Source organism: Phascolarctos cinereus, unplaced genomic scaffold (assembly GCF_003287225.1).
Source record: "Phascolarctos cinereus isolate Bilbo 61053 unplaced genomic scaffold, phaCin_HiC Scaffold_9;HRSCAF=440, whole genome shotgun sequence".
Taxonomy (NCBI): Eukaryota; Metazoa; Chordata; class Mammalia; order Diprotodontia; family Phascolarctidae; genus Phascolarctos; species Phascolarctos cinereus.
Genome location: NW_027556402.1, coordinates 64694207 through 64717882, shown reverse-complemented (window position 1 = coordinate 64717882; position 23676 = coordinate 64694207). Strand labels below are relative to the sequence as shown.

General features: G+C 38.7%; 1 protein-coding gene across 8 annotated transcripts in view; it reads right to left on the bottom strand.

Moving 5' to 3' along the window:
- Window positions 1-23676, bottom strand: part of SORBS2 (sorbin and SH3 domain containing 2) — a 299710-nt gene that overhangs the window by 170161 nt on the left and 105873 nt on the right. For 6 of the 8 annotated variants that reach the window (XM_078148138.1, XM_078148140.1, XM_078148141.1 and 3 more), the window contains one exon: window positions 16844-16899. The gene's annotated coding sequence lies outside the window, so the exon portion shown is untranslated. Of the gene's footprint in view, window positions 1-16843; window positions 16900-23676 lie in introns of those variants that run through there. The other 2 variants (XM_021007631.2, XM_021007632.2) reach the window with 2 other exon arrangements.

Here is a 23676-nt window from a genome sequence, read left to right as displayed (position 1 = left end):
AAAAGAATAATTAGGGTTAAAATCCAAGCAGCTTGCTGTCTCAAGGCTGATGTACTCAAGGAATAATGTTTGTGCTGCAAAGAGTAATAGAGTATTTGTGTAGGCAGAAAGTCATGGGATAACACTTAATTTCTACAGCTTCAGGGCTGTAGGGATGGGGATGGGGGGTAGGGATGAGGTAGGGATGGGGATGGAAAAAGTGAGACAAGATGACCTCAAATTTTAAACAAGCTTTACATTTAGCAGGCTAAAACCTATCAGAATTCAGCTATAGGGCATGAGCATTTCAATGCTGTAACACTGCAAGAAATTAAACTTCCCCTCAATAATGAGTTCACTGGCAAAAGAAAAAAAATTACAAAAGCATTTGTTAAAAAAAAATCAAATCATACTTCAGTCTGTCATACCGTCCTCTTCCACTTCAATGTACGTGCTTTTATTTCTCTTTTTTCAACAACTATGACTAGGGGGTCTCAAAAGCTGGAAGTGGCCTGGGCCTCTCTGAACCTCTAAGAGTCTGTGTCTTTCCCTTTCAACCATTGTGGGGAAAGGGCAAAAACACTGGCAGGAGAAATAATGCTACAAAGTATTGTTTTTTCCACAGATCATTTCCTAGGAGGAAAGCCCACAGCTTTTGATAGTTCTGCAAGCACAATGCCAGAAGCACAAAGCCAAGAGACTTAAGTGGAACCTTGTTCTGGCTGCTGTTCTAAAGGAGCCGGCAGCTATAAAAATGATAGCCAGCATTTATATATGTCACGTTATGGTTTGCCAGGTGCTGTTTGTATGTTATGTCATTTTATGTGAGATGAGTGTATTGTATTATCCCCATTTTGTAGATGAGGAAACTGAGGCTGAGAGGGGGCAGCTAAGTGTCTAAGGCAGAATTCTAACTCTGGTCTTCCTGACTCCAAGTCCAGTGCTCTGACTTTCCTGCTTACCTGCCTTTGCTGGTCCAGCAAAGTTCCAATGGACATGCATGTGTGTGTGTGTGTGTGTGTGTGTGTGTGTGTGTGTGTGTGTGTGTGTGTGTGAGAAACACTCATCCATCTACCTCATTCAGAAATCTCTACTTATCTTTTCCCTCAGTTTACTCATGGCAAACTCCCAATCTTAAAACAAATCCAGGTTTCCATTCTCCTGGGGAAATAAGCTTCAATCTTTTGCTTTATGATTTGTGTGCTCTTCCAATAATGAAAAAATTCCCATTATAACTAAAGCCAAGCAAATGTTCATTCCTCTTAAACATTACAGCACCCCCCCCAATTCTGTCCTTTCTAATATAGCCAAGATGCTCAGTCTGCCACTAATCTAACTGAAAAACCTCTAGAAGATGATTCTTTTTCTTCTGAACAGTCTTTCTTCTTAATTTGTACTAAGGCCCCAAAAAAAGTCCTCTGCTTTTAGCCAGAACAGTAATTCAAACCCTAAGTGACCACATAAATAAACACCACTGATACCTGCTAATAGGTCATGAGTTCTGAGCGGGATATGTTTGGAGAAACCACGCTTTATAACAGTCTTGTCAGCAATAGATGAAAAGGGGATTATGTTATTATGTTACAGAGCCCCAGACGGGAGGCGACAGAACAGCTGTGATGGTGTACAAGTTTTATCTTTGTACCTGGCGAACCATATCAGGGGACCTCCCTTGATGTTCCTTGAGAAGATGAGGTACTCTGTTGATACAATAGCAGGGCAAGAGATTTCTCCATTTCTAGGGCTCTAAAATAATTCTTGGATTTAGGAAAATTGCTCGTCAAGTAGTCATACTTTAAAAGACTGTTGCTATTCTGGAGGTCTTGTCTGCCATATAATATAAATAGATTTTAATATAAAGCAGCTGGGCTCTTCTTTTGGATGGTTGTGGGAAGTAGCAACATCTGAAGAATAACTTCATAGAACCATAATCTCTTATCAATTGATGAGCATTCTGATTAATTGGAGGGGAAAACAATCAATCAATGATCTTCAGTTTTCCTGTGTCAGATTTTTGACAGGACTTAAATCTTAGAACCTGAGAAGTCATCTCTTTCATTCCCTTGCTTTCACTAAAAATCTGTCTACTTTTAAAAACTGTGCAAAAAATTATACAGTCTTTACCTTGGTACAGCCTTCCATAGACATAAATTTACTAAGTCTTTCTTAATATCTCTTGCAAGTAGATAAAAAAAACCAACAAGCAATGAAAATGATCAGGATTTCAGTGATAGAATTGATATTCTGTTTAAAAATCAAAGAGAGAAAAAAGTAAATTCTGATCATCGTAATGAGAAGAAAAATATTTGAAAAATCTACTAATTCCAGAGTCACTAAAGGTATAATGTGGTACTTTAGGCAAAACTTAAGCAATAAAATCAAACTCCTGAAACAACCCAGATGGTCTTTTGCTGAGAGAACAGTAGTTTTACTTGAAACATAACAGATATATTCCCTTTTTGCTAAGTCTGATAGAAGGAGGTTGTAAAACTTTAATTTCTTTGTGACAAGAGAAGCAACTCAATTAAGATTCAGATATTTGATTCAGGAGAAAGGGAGTACCTTAACAAGCAAAAAACCCCCTCCAAGATGGAAATAATGACCCACATTTAAATAACACTTCAAGACCTGCAAAGCACAATCCTATGAAGCAAGGTATACAAGTATTACAATTTTACAGATAAAGAAATGGAAGCTTAGAGAGCTTAAGTGACTTACCCAGGGAGAAAGGGAAAGGAGTAGAGAACAGGCATTTGTTAAGCACCTTCTATGTGCCAGGCATTCTGCTAAGTGCTTTACAAAATTTGATCCTCACCACTACCCTGGGAGATAGGTGCTGTTATTATTCCTTATTTTTTTTCAATTGAGGAAACTGAGTCAAACAGATTAACTGACTTGCCCAGGATCACACAGCTTGTGACTGAGGCCAGATTTGAACTGAGATCTTCCTGACTCCAGGCACAGAGATCTATGCACTCTGACATTTACCTGCCCTGGTCATGTGCCCATGGTCTTAAATTCTGGCTTTTGAATCCACTGTTCTTTATGAAAACATATGGTTATATAGTGCTTAAGGTTCTCCAAGCATATTATATATATTATCTTATTTGATCCTTACAATAACTCTGTGTGGTAAGTTCCTCAGATATTAATATCCCTATTTTACAGATGAAAACACTGAGCCTCAGAGAGGATAGGTGAATTCCTCAGTCATATAGCATGTAAGCACCTGAGGCAAGATTTCAACCCGGGTATTCTTGACACTAAGTCCAGCCCTCCACCCACTGGTACCACACATTATGTAGCCATTGTGGACAGGAAGATAGTTCTCAGATTAGAAAACAATGGGAGGGAAAAAAGAACAACCCACAACAAAAATATTTAGGTATATGCAAAGGTCCAAAAAGAGTAGCAGTTGATAGCTTCTATAAGGTTCTATAAACCCTTGGGATTTGTATTGCAATGTAGCCAAAATCCTTTCCTATAGTGGCAGAGTTTGAGGGTTGGTACTAGGAATTTTGTCTGACCCACACTAGAAAATCTATAGATTTCAGATTTTCTTAAAACTTCCTAACTACTCATTCCTCTAGTCCAGCAGCTCTCAAAGTGTGGTCCGGAGACCCCTGGGGGTCCCTAACCTTTCCAGGGGATCTGGGTGGTCAAAAGCATTTTCATAATAATACTAAGAAATTTTAATTTTGAATACAGTAAATGTTGATAGATCTGACTCAGATTTTTTTCAAAAGCTTTGTGATGGGCAGGGGTAGGCATGGAGTATGTCCTTTATAATTTTTAAGAGTGTAAAGGCGTCCTGAGGCCAAAAAAGTTTAAGAACTATCAAACTAGTCCAAATCTCATTTCAAGGACTAGGAAGAAAAAGTAGATTCCCACTCAAAAGCAGACCAGCCTTCCTTCTCCATAAACATCAGTTCAGAAAGTGAATTCGTATCCTAGCAAATCAGAATGAAAAACAATCTCAGAAGTGACCTGATCCAACCCCTGGATAGAAACTCCTTGTATATGGCATCTAAGTCCAATCATCTTTCAGCCTCTACTTACAGACCCCCTCCCCAAGTGATGGAGAAATCATGATCTCCAATTTTGAAAAGCTCCAGGGAAATGAAGTCAAAGATGCTCCTTATCTCCATCTCTCCTACTCCCAACTCCGGCTGTTCTGAAGCTCCATATGTTCAGTAATATATTCAGTTCCATACTGTTTTCTTGGCATGACTCATACACAAAGGGCATCTGCCTAAGGAATAACAAATTTCAGTGTTTTTCAGCATTTACTTTTTGGCAGTTGATTTTCTAAGTGATTGCTCCTGCTTCATTCTTTTATGTCCATTCCTTTAAAAGCCTGACAGCAGGAAGCAGCTCTGGGCGTAATAAATTAGCCATTCATTGTTTTAATTTCCAGCAGAGGCAATGTACCAAGAGGCTTAGTCCTAAAAATGACCTAGGTTGCCTTGACCCTAGAATAACTCTTTCCTTTTTGTTTGCATGCTCTGGCATCTCCAGAGTTGTGTGAAGCTAACAGGGTCTTTCCTTCTACTCCTCCCCACCCCCAGTTCCGGGCCTTAATTAATTAGGCCTTAAACAGAGTAGTTATAGAATTCTGCTTCTTTTTATCACCTATGTAAGAGCCAGAATGATGAAGAGGAATAACAGTTAACGTTTATGTGGTATTTTAAGGTTCTGCAAAGCCCTTTACTAAGTATGTCAAATCATCTGAATAGGAAGGAACCCTGAACTGAGGAGGAAGATGCATCTTCTAATCTCTGCTTAGATGAAATTCACTGCATGCTTCCCACTCTCCCCACCCCCACTTAAAAAAAAAACCACAACATATTACTTGCTTTTATTTCATAAGTATCTTGAAGTTTCTTATCTGTGAATATGTTGTATTTCCCAATTAGAATGTAAATTCCTTGAGGGCAGAGAATGTCTTGATTTTGAATTTGTATACTAGGTACCTAGCACAACACTTAACACATAGTAGGCAATAAATGCTTGTAGACAGATTGTGTGATCCCTAAAATCTATTAAGTTTTGAAATTTCCTCTTAATGGGCTGGTGTGCCAAAAAAAAAAAGTTTAGGCAATAGACAACTACTTAGAACCTTTGATTTCACCTGATAGAACTAAAAGAGTGAACTCCAAAGCTATACTTTTTTTTTTCTGGAGTGCCCCGATATTTACAGAATGGAACTTATGTTACAAACCGGTTCCATGTGAGCAATTCCGTTGATTTGCCAATGCCAAACAGAGTGACAGGATTATCTGTCCATTTAATTCTGAATTGCAAATCTCTAGCTGAAAGAAACACCACCTGCTCATCAATATTGCGTTATTCATAACAGTACCATTTGCCATGGCAAGCATTTCAGAGCCCAGCCTCATCCCCCACAGTAAATTGCTGACTAGGCTCACACACAGACACACACGCACAAAGACATAAGATTCATTTGTTCCTGGGCATTGCTTTTCTTAATCTTTACATTGAACCCTAGATTTTTTACAATTTGAGACTTAAAGGGATCAATAACCTATGGTCAAACGCTACAGAAGAATAGGAAGTCTTCAGCTGAAGTGTGTGATTCCAGTTTGAGATCAGACCTAGTGGTGGATGTTAGATAAGGCTCATCAGGAATGAGCATTCTGAGCCCAAAGACTTGAATCTGACGAAGCTCTGAACTCCCACGCACTGCCATATGACCTGCCTTTGCACCCCAAAGATCATGAGCCTTTCATCAACCCTCTATTTGAATCTCCTCCATATGCCCTGCCTCCCCATTTTGAATGTGAACTTCTTGAGAGCAGAAGTTGTCTTGCTTTTTTTCCCCTCATTTGCCTTAGTATGATGCTTAGTACCTAGTGAACTCTTAATAAAGACTTATTCAACAGGGCAGCTAGATGGCACAGAGGATAGAGCACCGGTGCCCTGAAGTCAGGAGTACCTGAGTTCAAATCCGGCCTCAGACCAAACACTTGACACTTACTAGCTGTGTGACCCTGGGCAAGTCACTTAACTCCAATTGCCTTTAAAAAAAAAGACTTATTCATTCATTTATATAATAAAAAGATTAGAGGTGGGAGTGGGGAAGAGCAAGTTATGATCCAAGACCAGTAAGGATGTGAAAAATGAGAGTAAGGGAAGAAAAGAAAAAATATTTGGTTAACACCAAGAATTAAAGCCACTTCCTGCTCTTGCTAGCCCTACTTCTGTTACTGGTTACCCATTTTTTTAATGTCACCTTGCTCAAAATCAGAGTCCCTTTTGACATCCCTCTGTCCCATTCCTCCCATCTTATCAGGCACTAATTCCTGTGAATTCTGGCTTTTCTCCCCTACCACTTGAGGCCAGGGATTACATTTTATTTATTTCTGCATCCTCCGAGGAATCTATCTACCAGAAGACCTTATACCCACAAAAGGGATTCAATGTGTTTGCATATTTAAATGAATTTAGTAATAAAGGTGGAGCCTTCTGATTCTCATTCCAGTGGAAGACACATTTCAAGGATTCTGCTCACGATGCCAGTCAGTTCATTAAGTATCATTTATTAAGGGACTACTGTGTGTCAGATGCTGTGGTAAGTGCTCAGGAAACTAAGTGAAGCAAAAAGGAACAGTCCTTGGTTCTCAGGGAGCGGCCCCCAATTCTAAGAAAGCAGATTAGAAGAAAATATGTACTTCATCTCATGTCTTCCTGACTTATGTTCAAGGGGAAAAGCCCTTCAGATCTGACATTTCAAGAGACAAACATTCTCTCTACCATAAGGATAGATTGCTTTGTGCACTTCTACTTTGGACAGGGATTCCTAACTGGGTGTGTGTGTGTGTGTGTGTGTGTGTGTGTGTGTGTGTGTGTGTGTGTGTGTGTGTGACACTGTGACACCTCTGGCAACCTAAAAAAAAAGTTCAGGGCACCAAGATTAAGAACCCCTAATTTAAGATATTGATGGAAATCGAAATGGAATTGGAAACTGATGACAGAATCCTTTGAGGTCCTTCCCATTCATATGATTCTATTAGGATATATATGAACTGAGTAGAATATATCAAAGAGGGATGAAATGAGAGAGAGAGAAAGGCATAGACATAAATATAACACTGGAGACTGGACATTGACCAAGAACTTCAAAAATAGAAAAAATAAAAATGTCTCTGGGAGTTGGAGTCTGTTTTTATTTCAGTCTGGCACAAATCTTTAAATATAAAAGACATTTCTGGAAAGAACACAGGACTCTTATGGGTAAGATCCTTAGCTTCCCTTTTTATGTTTACTTGTGTGTCTTTTAGAAATCAAAATAGGACTTTTTAAAGCTAAGTCAAAAGCAAATGAAGTTCGTTTTGTGATGCTGAGCAAACTCCTTCTGGATTAATATCTATCAAACAGATGCGATCCTGAGTGTGGGAGCATCTTGAATAGTTCACACGTGTTGAAATATACATATTCTTGAATATTATTTCCATGGCTACCATATGAATCGCCCACTTCCATCAAGACTAATGTAATCGAAACAGCTTCATCACAGGGATTTCTAGCCTGTTCATCGAAGGTTTACAAGCACACAAAAACGATCTCCAAGCTTATGTACGTACAACTATAACTAATCAAGAAGGTGTCAGGGCTCACATAAAGTGCTAATCACACACAGTCAAACAGCTTCCAAAGGAGAAGTGGAGAGAAGGTTGTAATAAACTGGGTAATTGGCTTTCTAAAACCACTCTGGTGCAGGGTATTTGTAATTAGCTGGTCTTGTTTGGTTTAGACAATGTCTTCATTGTTTCACAGCTGGAAGGAATCTGGTGAAAAGAGTGAAAAATTAGCAACTACTTTGTTACCAGATCATAAAGCCCAGGCTTTTATCCAGGCCTCTCAAGCAGGAAACAACAGAAGCTTAAGAGGTTCACTTCACTCAATAAGCCCATCTGAACTTCTCGACATAAAGAAACAAGCCATAATTGTACAGGTTATTAAACTATTATGCAACTACTAAGCTCAATTTCTAAATAAAGTCCCATGATTCAGTGTTCTTCCATTCTGATGTAAACAGAGGTCCTCATTTCGAACATAAAGCATGTGTGGCTGGTTTGTTGGTTTGTTTTGTTTTTCATCAGGAAAAGGGAATCTACAAACCAGGGAATATGGCCTCTCTTTGGCCTCTACCCTTCTAGGGAATGCCTAATGGTGTGTTATCTTTTGTTCCTGAATGTGCTATATGCAGGTGGTGAGCTTTTCCCCAGACAAGCTTATGCTGGAGTGTGGCTGGATCAAGCTGAAGGTTTTATGGTACCATATTTATAGCTCTTTTTCACTAGCTGTCTTGCTGAGAACTGTTGTATTCATCCTATCAAAATATAAAATACAGTGAATTCCTTTTCAACTAATTTAAGTCATCATGTACCTGGGGAAGGGAAGAGGCATGTACCTCTTGGGGGGGGGTGTCATTAGTTCAGAAATGAAAAGATGCCTCTACTGGATATAATAATGGGTTAATATCAAAGTTGGCTGTCCATGAGCTCCTGGGAAGTTATTTGCCTGGGAATATATTTCAGGCGGGTCCATGGACTTGTAAGGGGAAAATGTACATCTTTATTATCATTAAGCTTTAAGTGAAATCTGGCATTTCCTTCAATTATTTATACTATTTTTCTGAGAAGGGGTCCATAGCCTTCACCAGACTGGGGTAGGGTGCCCAGGGGTTGCCATTATCGCCCATGACTTATAACAAAAATGGTAACACTTGGCATAAAGGTCCTTTTCTCATAGTCCCCATAAACATGCTTACAGTATTTCTAATATAGCATGGGAGGAAACTAATTTAGATGGGTAAAAAATAGAGAGGGCAGAGGGACATGAGCACCCTATATCTGGCTTTTCACATTAGTTTTGGGACAGGAAAAGGCCATCTATCAATGTCTTGCTAGGGCTCTTCCTATTGCTACCTTAAAACACCAACTGATTCTGATTAGACTTTGTTACCCCTTCCCTAAAAATGATTAATATTCTTCTTGTTGAAAAAGAGTCATCAAGAAACACTTTTATTCCTTAGAGTCAGCAGCTGAATGTCTTTTTTTTTCCTTACCACCACAGAACTGAGCACACTGTTCTTAATTATTTTAGGCAAAGAGTTCTAAACTGAAGCTCTCTTCTTATACCAAAGCTAAGAATATACATACTTAAACACACAAACACACACACATATTTATGTATACACACTTATACACATATGAGTCTTCATTTCGGGGAGAAGTTATATCTATATTTTTCTATAAATATATATGCAGATATAGATATATTTTTTCCCTGAAACGAAGGCTCATCTTTTTAATGCCAATATCCATATGTCTATGAGTCATGGCATGTGAAAGTTTCCCAGGAATTAGATGTATCTCCCAGAGAGAAATGGAGAGGTACATTGTGGGGGTAGAAAGGATGCAACATATGTCAAAATTTAAGAAGTGACAAAGGAAAATTGCAGTAAATGATAATATTAAAGAAACTGATGATTTAAAAAAAAAGACGTTATGTTCTTGTGGTGAGAGCAAGGGATAACTGTTGCCTGGATGGGTGCTCCATGAGCATCCTCACATCAAGAGAAATTGAGGAAGGAACCTAGTATATACCTCTGTGGTAGTCTCATGGCAGGACCCAGAAAAATCATGGGAGGCAACATCCACACCATTGAGGTCACAGGTTTGAGTCTTTGGGGAACAGGGAGAGGGAGAAGGAGAAAAGGAGAAAAAGATGGGAAAGAAAGATGCAAAGGGGGAGAAAAGAGAGAGGAGAGAGAAGGGAGGGAGGGAGGAAGAGGGTATTTTTGGGTATTACATGTATCATTTCACAGTTCTTTTGCTACCTCTCACAAACTCTTCCCAGTATTTTATTCCTTTAGTTTTCCTTCCTAGAGCTTTGATTTTTCAGACTAGAATCATTCAACCCTTAAATTACCCATTACATCTCATTTTCCTACATTCAGATGAGCCCATGTAGTGTAGGCTAAGAGGGGGGTGATCTCACATACAGATTATTAGAATTTTTAGCTTTCTTCTTTGTGGCCAGGATTACAACCTCACCATGGAGTTTCTCTTACTGCTGTGTTAGTTAACTCAGAAAGAAAGACTTAGATTTCTCTTCCGAGCAAACAAAAGTGGAATTACACCATTAGAGAACACTCTGTGTATATGTACCTGAAATCTACATAGTAACCGATGTGAGGGGGAGAATGTAGGTGATTGTGCCATCAAATAACTACTTGTTAGAACATGAAGGACAGAGTGTCAGTTAACTATAAGAAATAACCAAGTGTAACATCAGATGTGATTCCTAGATTTCTGTCAGCACAAGCAGAGGAAATAGCATCAACTCTCAAGTGGTTAGGAGGGCACTTCAGACTTTCCTTCTCTTGCTCATTTTGATGTTTCACATCCCATATGGCTCTATTCAATTTTAGAATTACCGGAATCTACTTTAGCATCAAATGTTAGATTTAAAAGTCCCTTGAGCAGAAAAAAAACCCATTCCAGCATTTCCCATACTGTACATCTTACATAATTTTCAAGGAGACTGAGACAAATAATACAAATTTAAATGCAAGAAAAGTTGGCATTTTGGTCTTTGGCCTTGGATTACCTTTGAATTTGAAAATGTCAAAGCTTTTCTCATAATGTAACTCAATTGCAAAGGGTATGATGATCGGGAAGATAGGAAGCAGGGGCCAGTTTTAGTGTGATTGGACATATTCGAGCTCTCAGGAGACTCTGGCCAAGCTCATAGATGCAAGACAGCCCAAAATATGAAGCACTGAACAAAAAGTCCTGGGTGGATGCTAATATGCTTGCTGTACATCTGTAGCTTGCTTTGGAGCTGGGGTTCTCAAACAATTTTGGGTCTTGATCCCCCCTGCCTCCCTTTGACAATCTGGTGAAATCTACGTACCTCTTCTCAGAATCATGGTCTTCAAAGCATAAAATAAAATACAGAGAATTGCAAAGGAAACCAAATATGCTAGTGAAAATAAAGATGTAATGTTTTTCCCATCCAATTTTATGGGACTTTTGAAATCTACCTGGGAACTCCCATGTTAAAAATGCTTATTTAGAGTCTGGAGACTGGCTTAGGAGAGCAAAGAGTTAAATTAGAAATTCAGGCCCTGAACAAGCTTAATGGGACCTTTGTCCTTTGTCTTAACCATGAAGCCCATAAGAGCTTATGGCCACCTGGGTGAAGGACTGAGCCCCCAAGCTCAGGGAAAATTTCTCAGAGTCCAGTCAAGGCCAAGAGAGGAAGCCCCTCATGAAAATGGGAAGCCTCAAAATGACAACATCAGCCATGGGCTGTGCCAGATTTCCACTCCTCTCTTCTCTAAATCCTTTCATCCATTTAACCAATTACAGTGTTCAAAGATTCCCAAGTCCAGATGTGGAAGTGGAGGAAACAGGTAATAATTTTAATAATGATAGTAAGCACTTATGCAGCATTTTAAGCTTTAAAAAGCACCCTACAGTTTAACTCATTAGGGAGAACACTGGTTATCTTCCACAGAAGTCACTGCCCTAAAATCCTGGTGTGGCAAGAGAGGCAAATTGATGAAATATCACTGATATACATCAAACAGGAGACCTTTCTTGTATATAAAAGGGAACCTGAAAAAACCATCTTGGCTGTTGACTAGCCCTCCCTTCCCAACTGGGTGAGTTGATCTGGCTCAACTCAGCTCAAGATGCAAATCCAGGAATTTGCAGCAGGTTTTGAGCATAGGCTCTTTTTCCCCTTTCCTAGAAAGCACACTGATTTTCCACAGGATCATTCATTTGTATACACATTTGCTACTTACGGAATGAAGTAAAACAGAAAAACTTGATCAATTTTCCTTTGTAGAAAAATCCTATAGAACTACAAAATAGTACTAATCAATCTGGCTCTGTAGTTGACAGTGGGAGAAATGCTGGATTTGGAGTCATGGAATCTAGATTTGAGTCCTGGACATGCTACTTATAACTTTGGGCAAATCACTTAATCTTACACATTTCAGTTGCCCGTCTGTAGAATGAGAGTTTTAGGCTAGAGGCATTCTAATGCCCCTTCCAGCTCAAATCTATGAGATTCTATCATCTGATAAGCCCTTTCAGCCTCAGTTTCCCCAGGGGCAAAATATGGATAATACTGCTTTTCTGTATGCATCTCACATAAGTGTTGGGTAGGTAATAGAAATACTTGCCAAAGCAAATGGAGTACTTCAAAAGAAATTTACTGTATAGTAGATGGCAAGTAGCATAATAAAGGCAGTCCTGCTTTTGTAATCAGAGGACTGACGTTAAAATTCTGTTCTGTTCGCTACCTATATGACCTTGGACAAGTCATTCAACCTGAGTTTCCTCATCTGCAAAATGAGGGAATTGAACTAGATGACCTCTAAAATCTTTTCCAGTTCTAAATATTACAAATCTTTGAATCCTATGTATTAAATGACTTGCAATCACATAATGGTGGCCTAGAATCCTGAGTGTTGGCAACCGCCAAGAAATGACAAGATTTTATTGGGTAAATCTTTACTCAAGCCATCTAGTCCCCAGCTCTAAGAGCATGAATATGCAAAAGTAGGGTAGTCTCATTGGCTTTAAATAGATTGCAATTCTTAGAGCTGGAAGCTCAAATATCTTGGAGGTCAGATCCAATTAGAGAGTTTCTTTAAAGGATTATATATCAGTACCTCATGAAGCCTAAAATGTGCCTGAATATCAGGTTTCTATCTAAGTTATTACTGTTGTTTTAGAAAAAATAAGAAATATCAGCCAGCCAGGCACTTATATTTATTAAATTCCCATCAGGTGCCGATCACTATATTGGGTGTTTGGATTTTTTTTTTAAAATCTCTCATCAGAGGATTTTAGATCCAGCCACTTTACTCACTATTTTATATAGTCCTCTTACTTTGTTTTCATCTTGTACATAACTCATTTGTACATAATGTTTACTTGTTTTCTCCCCCATTAGTCCATAAGCTCCTGGAAGGCAGAAACTGTCTTTTGCTTTTCTTTGTATCCTCAGCATTAAGCACACTGCCTGGCACATGGTACGTGCTAGAAAAAAAATGCTTATTCACTGACTTTTTCATAAAATTATGGTTTGCCATTCTGATCTCAGATCCTCCTGGTTTTAGCTTAGATCTCTTCCTTTAGAAAATCAAATCCATAGCTCAATTCAATATGAAGTTTCCTCGTGACAACTTCAATCAATCTATCAATAAACATTTATTATGTGATAAGTGCTGGGAATAAAAAGACAAAAGCCATCCTACCTCTCAAGGAGCTTACAATCTAATCAGAGAGACAACATTGAAAGAAATATATACAAGGCAAGCTACATACAGGATATATAGCAAATAATTAATAGAAGTCACTAGACTTAAGAGGGGTTCAAAGACAGTCTCTGATGCTGCCCACTAAAAAGGCTGAAGTGGAACTTATAACAGTGCCTGGCACGTAGTAGGCTTTCAGTAAATACCTAGTAACTTGCCTCAGAACAGTATAGTTCACATTTGAAAACTACTGGACTGAAAGTCATTGATCTGCTTTGATAGTGAGGCAATGCAAAACACCCCCTTGCATTTGTCTTTCTATTTAACCTAGTATTTATATAATTTATTTCTTTTGTAGTACCCTAAGCCCTAAATTAACATTTAGAACACTTCATAAAGCACTATATAAATTCTAGCTATTAGTATTATTAGCTATTATTTTCCTGATAACAAAATTAATTGCAAGGCCTTAGCAAGTAAGGCATGTTTTATTAAATCATTGGCTTTTGGAAATAGAACCCTCAGTCTAAGTACATGTCAATCAGTGAGCAAATGTCAAAGGGTGGGGGAGACACAGAATATAATAGCTGATTGTGTATGATCAAGTCAACCCTGTTCCCTCTGATATATGATATCTTAGCTTGACAATTCAATGAATCAATTCAATTCAATTCAGGAAACATTCAAGTATCTAAGTATAAGGTACTATCATTTTTGGAAAAGTTCATAAATTTAAAAATTCATTGATACCTAGAATATCAAATAAAGTTTCTCTTTTTAAACCACTTTATATGTAGAATAGGAAATATAATGAGGATATTTATAAAATTAGAGAGCTAATGCCATGACATTCCACATCTACCTGGGGTTAGGAAGGGCTTTGTCACACGTAAGGCTTTAGGAGAGCTAATACATATGGGGGGATAACATCACGAATAATGCTAGTTTCAAATATGAATGAAGAAGAGGAGCATGGTGAAGGAGTGAATATTTAGAAGAATGTATAATAAGTAGTAACCAGGAAAAAAGGACAAGTTGGCTTACTTCATTTCAGGTGTAGAGATACCACAAGATGGCAGTGTAGAGACATAGGGGTTCACAATCTTTCCTTAAAATGTCCCATGACAGGTCTACCACCATGGTTCTATCACACACCTGCATAAAGCTATCCAGTAATGAACTTCAGTGTTGAAAGATTAGCCCCAACACAGAGCTGCTTTAAAGCAGGTCAAGAAAAATGGCTCTTTCTGGTTCTTTCGATATGTCCTGACATCGACCCAACTCTGGGGGGAATGGGGTTCAACCAATCCTGAGTGAACCACAGCTAGCTTTTCCTTAAGAATTGAATTGTGTTCTCCAATTTTACTCTGTCTATTTCTAAAATTCAGAAGCAAAACTGAACTAGGTCCGGTAAGGAGGAATGAGGGATAAGGCATAGGTTAGCATCTATCTTTGTCACTTTGGTGAGACCACTGTGAAATTCTAAAATTGCAACCTAGTGTTGAGGGTTGTGGCAGAAGCCTGGTTAGATGTGATTCAGTTAAAGAATTGTTTGAGTAGAATTCAGTGAAAAGCCAGGGAGTAAGAATTTTAAAATATACTAGAGATAAAACTAGTTAATTAGGTGATGAGCCATGGAAGGATACTGATGAAACTCCCAATACAGCAATGTCCAAGTGGATTTGCCTGTGACTCTGTGTTGATTAGTTCACTGGACCAAACCAAAAGTGGTCTAACTTCTATACGTATTGCTCTTTTTTTTTTTTTTTGGTGAGGCAGTTAGGGTTAAGTGACTTGCCCAGAGTCACACAGCTAGTGATTGTTATGTGTCTGAGGCCAGATTTGAACTCAGGTCCTCCTGAATCCAGGGCTGGTTCTCTATCTACTTTACCACCTAGCTGCCCCTACATGTTGCTCTTAGTGGATAGTCTTCTTTGGGCCAACCAAAATAAGTCAGATCTCTGTTCCATGTGGCATGTCTTCAAATGTGAGCCTGCTCCACCCCAAATTTTCTTTTCTCCAAGCTAAATATCCCCAGTTTCCTTCAACCCATCATTTTAGGATTTGATTTCAAGTCCAGTTGCCATTTTGCCAACACTTCCTAAAATGTGTTGTCCAGAATTGAAGATGACATTCCAAATGTCATCTGATTAGGGCAGAGGAGATAGACGGGGAGGAGAAAGAGAGTATACTTAAAGAGAGTCATTTTGTGGATGAGGAACCTAAGAACCAGTTAGATGACTCACCCAAAGTCAAACAGGTACCAAGAGGCAATGTCTTCATTTGAACCTACAAATCCTCTTCATTATTCTGCCATGTTATCATATCCTTCACTTGGCTTCAAATTTAGGCAACAACATAAAGTTAGCTTTTCCCTTGTTGAAAATAAGAACGGTCATAATTCTTGCCTCTCTAGAGTGTCAATAAGCTATCATTTTTTTTTTTTAGTGACTTGCCCAGAGTCAAACAGCTAGTAAGTGTCAAGTATTTGGTCAGAGACCGGATTTGAACTCAGGTCCTCCTGACTTCAGGGCTGGTGCTCTATCCACTATGCCACCTAGCTTCCCCTTAGAGTGTCAATAAGCAACGAGCCACTTACAGAGGGTCCTCTGTATAACAAGCAGCATAGACAAAAGGAAAAACTGAATTCAAATCCTGTCTCAGCTGCTTATTAGCTGTGTGACCCTAAATTGCTTAACCTTTCTGCCTCAGTTTCCTCATTTGTAATATGAGGGGGTTCAACAAGGTGACCTCTGATGCCCCTTCCAGCTCTTTATCAATGGACATTGTATCAGTGACCATATTGGACATCTTGGGAACAGTAGGCATTCAGGAGCTGAGATAAGATGGACTAGGAAGGAAAAGACTCCTTAAATAGGGGTGGATTTTGATAAGAGCAAGCTTAAGTACTTGCTGAGTTTCCTAACACAAACAAGGTAAGATGACTCACTGTTCCCAGCAACATTTCCTGCTGGCCTGATCCTACAGACATTGCTAAAAAAGTTCTTACAGGGTAATTTGAGTGGACTTGCCAGTTTGAGATGTCTTGCCCAGTTTTCCCTGGACTACCGTCTCCCTCTCCACCCATTGCTCCTTTAACCAACAAGCCACAGTCATCTTAACATAGATTCTCCAGACATAAATGGTGTTGAAAACTTAGCAGGAAAGGAAAAGAAAGGGCAAAGAATACTGAGGTTGTTTCAGGTCCACTGTTCTATGTTTACTAGTCCCATCCAGGTTTTTGTCATTTTTGGTTTTTGGGGGGGGGTGGAGGCAATTGGGGCAACCAATATGCCCAGGATCACACAACTAGTAAGTGTCTGAGGCTACATTTGAACTCAGATCCTCCTGACTCCAGAGCCAGTGCTCTATCCACTGTGCCACCTAGCTGCCTGGGTTTTTAAAGTATATTTTAAAGAATAAAACAGAAGAATTATAATATGGAACAATAAAGAAGAATTATAAAGAATGATATTTTAAAGAACAATGACGTGTTTTCAATCCTCTGGTCTAATAAGCCCCATTAAATATATAGAGTCCCCAAAGAGCAGAGCATACCTTCTGAAGAAATGCACCCAGATCAAAATGGTATATGGTTCTGTCCTACTGTGGCTCTAGAAAAGAAATACGTCACAATAAGTGATGTGAGTGTTTAACTTTGGAGTTGTAAAATAATCAAATTTGACTGTATAACTTGAACTGGTTAAATGGAGCGAATTATGTTGCTCTTTATCTCATCTGCATTTTTCCTGTATAAAGTTTGATATGCAATCCTTAGAAAAATAAACTTGGAAAAAATAATATCTGAGAAAAAATATTTGTCATTGTTTTGTTTTGTCATATCCTACAATTACTCACCATTATTGGGAAATTAAAGGATACATGGAATTATTATATCTAGGCTAACACTGTTCAAAATAGCGATTTATGCAGTAAGTCTGGCAACCCATCCTTGTTTTTAATTCTGGTTTCATCTTCTCTTCCCTTCTTCATACCTAATTTAAGGAGAACTTCCTGTTATAAGGAGTCAATTATGGCCTTATTCCCAACATCTGGATTTGGTGTAGCCCCAACTGCAGGGTAATACCTTTCAAGACTGTCCACTTAATTTCCCTCTCCCCCACCTCCAATTTCTCTCTAAACCTTCATAACCTTCATACAGGCAATGAGGAGGGAAGAAGAGGATGGAAGCTCTAATACATAAGACAAAATCCAGATTCCCAGGTAGACATTCAACACACTTTAAAATCTTATGCCCAAGATATAATCTAACTATCTATCTATAATCTAAGGAAGTCTTCCTTTACTCTCTTTTTGAAATCTACAAATCTACTCTAACCAGCTTGGTGTGTAAATAGATACATAGATATAGAGATATATTTAGATATATAAAGACATAGAAATAGCTCTTTATAGATATCTCCATCCTACTGTTCAACTTCTCTTCTGGTGACCTTTTTTTTCTAAATCTAGTTCCATTCATTCTGCAAATGCCCTTATGCCTTTCTTTCCCTTCTCTATTGTAACCTCAAATTTTTCTTAATAGCTAGATAGCATTTACATAATTCTTTAGGGTTTGCAAAACACATTTTAGATACACATATATAAAATATATTACACATGTATAACATATATGGATATATCATTATATATAATTGCCCCATTAAATATATATTGATGATATATAGGAATATACATACACATATACATATACATGTATATGTATATGTATCCATTTGGGTTCTCACAACAGTCCCATAAAGTTGGTGCTATTATTATTCCCATTTTATAGATGAGGAAGTTCAGGCTCAGAGATGTTAAGTCACTCTCTCAGGGTCACATAGATTCCTGGTTCCAAGTCCAGCTCTCTGGTCACATCTCCATTCAGCCTTTTCCTACTTTCATGCACCAAATTTTGCCCCTCTGACTAAAGCCCATCCCTCCAGTCTGTTCTCTGTGTTGACAAGGTATCAATTAACTAACCTAATTACTTGTTGTCATTAATGTGCTAATTGGAAAAGTCTAGAGGGCCTTCCCTCCATGGCGGATATCTTAACAGTAACCTTTTAGAGACAATGTTCTAGTCTTGCTTCTCCAACCCTCACATTACAGGCCAGACTGGAAGTATTGCTAAGGGCATAGGTTTTGGGGGGGCTAGAGAGCTATTTTGGGGCAAGCAAGACCTTCCATTGGTATCCCCCTTATCATAGACTCTGTCAATACCATCAGCTGACCTTGGTTATTCAACAAGAAGCACTGCAGAAGGAAAGTTATATCATCCTTTAAGTTTCAGTTTTTAGGAGTTGCAAATTTTTTTTAAATTAAGATCTTGGCATGAAATTAATTACAGCAAAGAATATCTTTGCATTTTTCTGGGGACTACAGCTCTTTGGGTGGACAGGACATTTTGAAAAATAGGACTACTCTGCTTTCCTCAACCCTGCCTCCCAATCGAAAAAACCCTACAACCCAAAACACTAAAAAATATTCTCATGCTATTTGTATGATCTGTTTGCAAATATATCTAATAATACTGTCTGACTCTTGATGACATTTGGGGTTTTCTTGGGAAAGATATTGTAGTGGTTTGCCATGTCCTTTTCCAGCTCATTTTACAGATGAGGAAACTGAGGCAAACAGGGTTAATTAACTTGCTCAGGGTCACATAGCTAATAAGCATTGGAGGCCGGATTTGAACTCAGGAAGAGGAATCTTCCTGAATCTAAGCCTGGAACTCTATCCACTGTGCCACCTAGCTGCTCCAATATTAAAACACAGAAGCTGCCAATTCCTGGATTCTGTGTGAAGATTTTTGCTATCAAATACATTAGAGGTGATGGGGTGGTGATGGGGCTATCCTATAGGAAAAGTCACCCAAAATAGAGGTAATACATAAGCTTGACTAAAGATTATGCATGATAGCTCCTCTGTAAGTAGTCCACTGTAATAGTCATGGGACAGAGTAATTCATTCTGCTCTCTGTTGTAATAATGGTTTAGAATATTACTTGGCTTCCCAATTTAAGCTGTAATAGCTACCAGGTGAGGGGCAAAGAAACTTGATCATAATGAAATTCAGGAGAGGGTGTGTGGGTGTGAGAGCCTAAAGATAAGGTGCCAGGAGAGGTTTAGGAGAGAGATTCCAATAACGCACCCAAATTGTGGTAGCAGGTTTCCATTTCTATGATGACGAATAAACTTGCTTCTTCATATGATGTCAACTTCTATCACCTCTCTAAGATGGGGACAGCTGCCTGACCTGGGCTGCCTTGTTGTCAACTAGGTCCCGAATCACCCTGTCCCTTTTTTATTGTGCTCCCAAGACTCACTTCACCACTAAGACAACACTGGGGCAGTTTTCTTCCCCACTCCCTTGGCTTTGTTAATCGATCCCGGCCGGCCTCCCTTCCCTTGTTGAGTGTGTGCCCCAGTTTCTTTTTCAGACAGCCTATTCTAGTCCTGCCTCCTTCCCTGAATGTCCCCTTTCATTCCCCTCTATGAATCCCTATTGATAGGAGGGAGTAGATGAGTTTTATCGTCTGCCTAAAAAAAAAGAAAAGGAGGGAGCTCATCTTTCTCTGTTTACTCAGCTGATCAACAGTGGACAGGGTATAGAATCGTAGTCTCATCACTGTAAGGAACTTGAGACCTAAGAACTCAAGGATCTAAAGAACATGAGAACAGCCTACAGAGACAGTCACTTTACAACATACCGAACAAATAGTCTTACAGACTTTGTTTCACCTCTGGTGATGGAGATTCCATTATGGAATGGGTAGCGGTGGCAGAGTAGACAGAGAATTGGGCCTGGAGTCAGGAAGACTTGAGTTCAGATCTGGTCCCAGACACATCCTAGCAGTGTGACCCTGGGCGAGTTACTTACCTTTGCTTCCATTTCCTCAACTGTAAAATGGGAATAATAACAGCACATACCTCTCAGGGTTGCTATGAAAAAGAAGATAATATTTGCAAAGTACTTAGCAAAATGCCTGGCACATAGTAGATGATTAATAAATGCTTATTCCATTCATCCATCCCTCTCTCACTTTCCTCTTTTTGGTAGCTAATTATTAGGATTTCTTTTTTCCTTTTTTACATCAAGATGCAATCTACCTTCTCTGTAACTTCTCCCTAGTTTGCCTTCTGGGTAAAACAAAACTAACCTAATCCCCATCTCCTATGTCAGCCCTTCACACTTAAAGCAGTTAAGATTTTCCCTAAATCTTCTCTGAGCTAAACATCCTTGATTCCTTCAACTATTAGTTTCTCACTGGTATTGATTTAGTTACCTCCCCATCCTGGTCCCCTTCCTCTGGATTCTTTTCAGCTTGTCAATATTTACTAGACTTTTGGAATTTCATCACAGGAAAACTTGGCTTATTATTTCTAATGGGGCCATGTTTACTTACAAAAATTGCCTTTATTTTTTTTCTATAATAGGGGGTTGAGGATGGGTAATAAAACAACTGGTTTCTGGTTAGTTTTTAAATTTTGATTCATCTTTGAGATTATTACCTTCATTTACTAAAGAATAGTAACAAAGGAAATTAGAATATAGTTCTAATACTTCTCACTTCGCCCAGCCATTTGCTAAGTTCTTTAAAAGCTCTGACAATACTTTCATCATGTTTTTCAGAGGAAAACAGGAAGACAAGGCTAAATTTCTAGAGCACAACTTGCTTGGTATTTTCATTCAAGATTTCCATTCATTTTAAATTTCAGCACTAGGGCTCAGAGTCAATCTAGAGCAGGGGTTCTTGATCTGGACAGATCATACATCTATGAGCTTAGTTTAGATGGGAGGAAAATGCATCTTTATCTTCACTAACCTGTAGCCAAAATTTAGCATTTTCTTCTATTATGATGTTTTAAAAAATTGGCTTCACCAGACTATTAAAAGAGACCATGGTAAAAAGAAAAGGTTAAGAACCCTCATCTTCAGGAGCAAGCAGTGGTCATACTCAAAAATCACTAGAAGAAGGTAGAGAGGACAGAAAGAACGGTGGCATGGGAGTCTCCTAAGCCACCCTGCAATCAAACCTAGACTCTTCCAATTATAAGCAACATGATCTTGGGTTTCACACACTTTACTTCCCTGGCTCTCAGTTTCCTCATCTGTAAAGCAGATTTGACTAAAAGACTGCTAAGCTTCCTTCTAGCTCTAATACTCTGTGATGATGCGGTCTGCCCCATAAGGTTCGAGATCCACTGGGTTGGGAGAAGAATAAGAAAGGGAGATGGAAAGAAATTCTGGGCAATGAACAGTGAGCAAGCGTGGAATAAGAGTCCTCTTCCTCAACCTCAGCCAGTGACCAGCAGGAGCCTCTCCTTTACTTCTAATCTATCATTTCCCTGGCAAGGTCAAAGCAAATGCTCCTCAGAGTATCTCTGATGGCAGGGTAGGTGTTTTTTTGAAGCAGGAAAAAAAAGACATACGTATACATATATATACACACATATAGAATTGATATAATCCCTTTTCCCCTCTTTAATTCCCTTTCCAAAAATGGGAGTGAGAGGAAGGATGTATCAAGTAATAGAGATGGGCTTAGACATGCAAAGAAATATGAAAAGTGCCATAATACAGTAAATATGGTAGTGAAAGGCGCAGGGCCAGTATATTCATTTTGGGTTTGCAAACGGGGAAAGGTAGAGTTAAAATTTAAGTAATCTCCTGAAGAAGCAAGTTAGCAACAAATCTAGGCACCCTGTCCAATGTCCTATTAGCCCTCATTCACTTGTAAGAAGAAACAACATCTTTTTCAAAAGGGCATTGAATGTCTCTTTCTGCAAACATGAATCTCCCACTCATGACAAGAGAATCTGTGATAAGCCCAGGACAGCTATTCACAGTTTGGAAGGGTCCTCAGCCATTTCAGTGAAGTAGCTATATGTCACAATCTGGGATTTCAACACAGATATTTTAAAAGCCATAAAGTTAGAAGGTCACAGAGACTGAGCAGTGTCCTTCTTGACCGGCCATGGTCTTTCCCAACATGATTTCCCTAAATCTACTGATAAGAATGTCCATCTGTTTATGTGCTGCTGTTCAGAGACACAAATAATTTGCTGGCCTTGGAAGATGACATTTTGATTTAAAGCAATTTAATTTTTTGGCATGTAAATAATTGGTTTTTTAACCTACAAAGGTCACTTGAACATTTTCTGAGAAATTGGCTGCTCTAAGGTCCTTCTTGGAACTCCATGTGTCTCATTTTTGCCCATAACAGATGAGAGGCTTGTCACCCAAAAGAAGTTTAGTAAAGTTCACTAATCCCTGTCAGAAGAAATGAAATGATAAGATTCAAAAAGCAAATTCCATCATTTTCCTCTTTCCACAACAGAAAAGGAAATCCATGCTGGGTGGTTTTGCAACTGGGTAAGTTTATAGATATTTTTAAGCTTTCTGCTTTGCCAAGTATTTGATGCAGAACTATTTTCTTTCTATTTCATGCCAAAAAAAAAAGATACCCCCTTTAAATATTTTTCCCATATCTGGCCACATGACAGGGCTTCTCATTTCCCAAGAATAAACAAATCATTCCGGGTTTACAAAAATGTCACTCAGACTATCTGAATCAACCATATCTTTATATAGTAAAAACATCCTAAGCACCCTCCTGGTAGATTGGAGAAAGGGCCCCTATTTGACTTAAATTTAAGTGAATTTTCCTGCAATCCTGATCTTGCATGTTTTTTGAGTCTCAATGAAAGCTTTGGTCTTGATCTCCATTCTTTCTCTCTTCCCCCATCCCATTTTCTTGATTAGAAAGCAACAACTCAGAATTAATTTCTATCTTTGACCATATAATACCTTAGATACAATGCTTATGTTGGGAAACTCTATGAGTGCCGTGTCCTTATTTACATGTTCAGCGGGAGTTCCAAGAGAATCAGCTGTCAAGACATCAGGAGCTCTAGCATTAAAAAGTATGAACTTGCAAATTAGCTGTCAAGTTTAATAGAAAATGAATAATGAGGCAGAAAGTGGACTGTCACCATCACTAGAGCACCCTATTGCTCTTGAAGCTAGGTGACGCTCAGACATGGAGGGGAACGTCAATGTGTGTGTGTACGTGTGTGTGTGTGTGTGTGTGTGTGTGTGTGTGTGTGTGCTTAAACTATCTAATAAAAATAATTACATCTGTAAAGCCAAGAAGTTGAATGGATACTCTAAGATTTAGGAATGTGAGACAAAAGTAAACCAGGTATTTGCTTGGAAAACAATCCAAACTGTAGATCATAATTTCTGAGAAAGATCACTGGAGAAATAAATTGCCTGCCATTTACTCCTGAAAATCATTAAGACTTGGCAGAATAAACTAGATGGCTCAAATCTACACACCGCCTTCCTTAAGGTACATAGGAAGGTACATAGGGTGTCCTTAATTC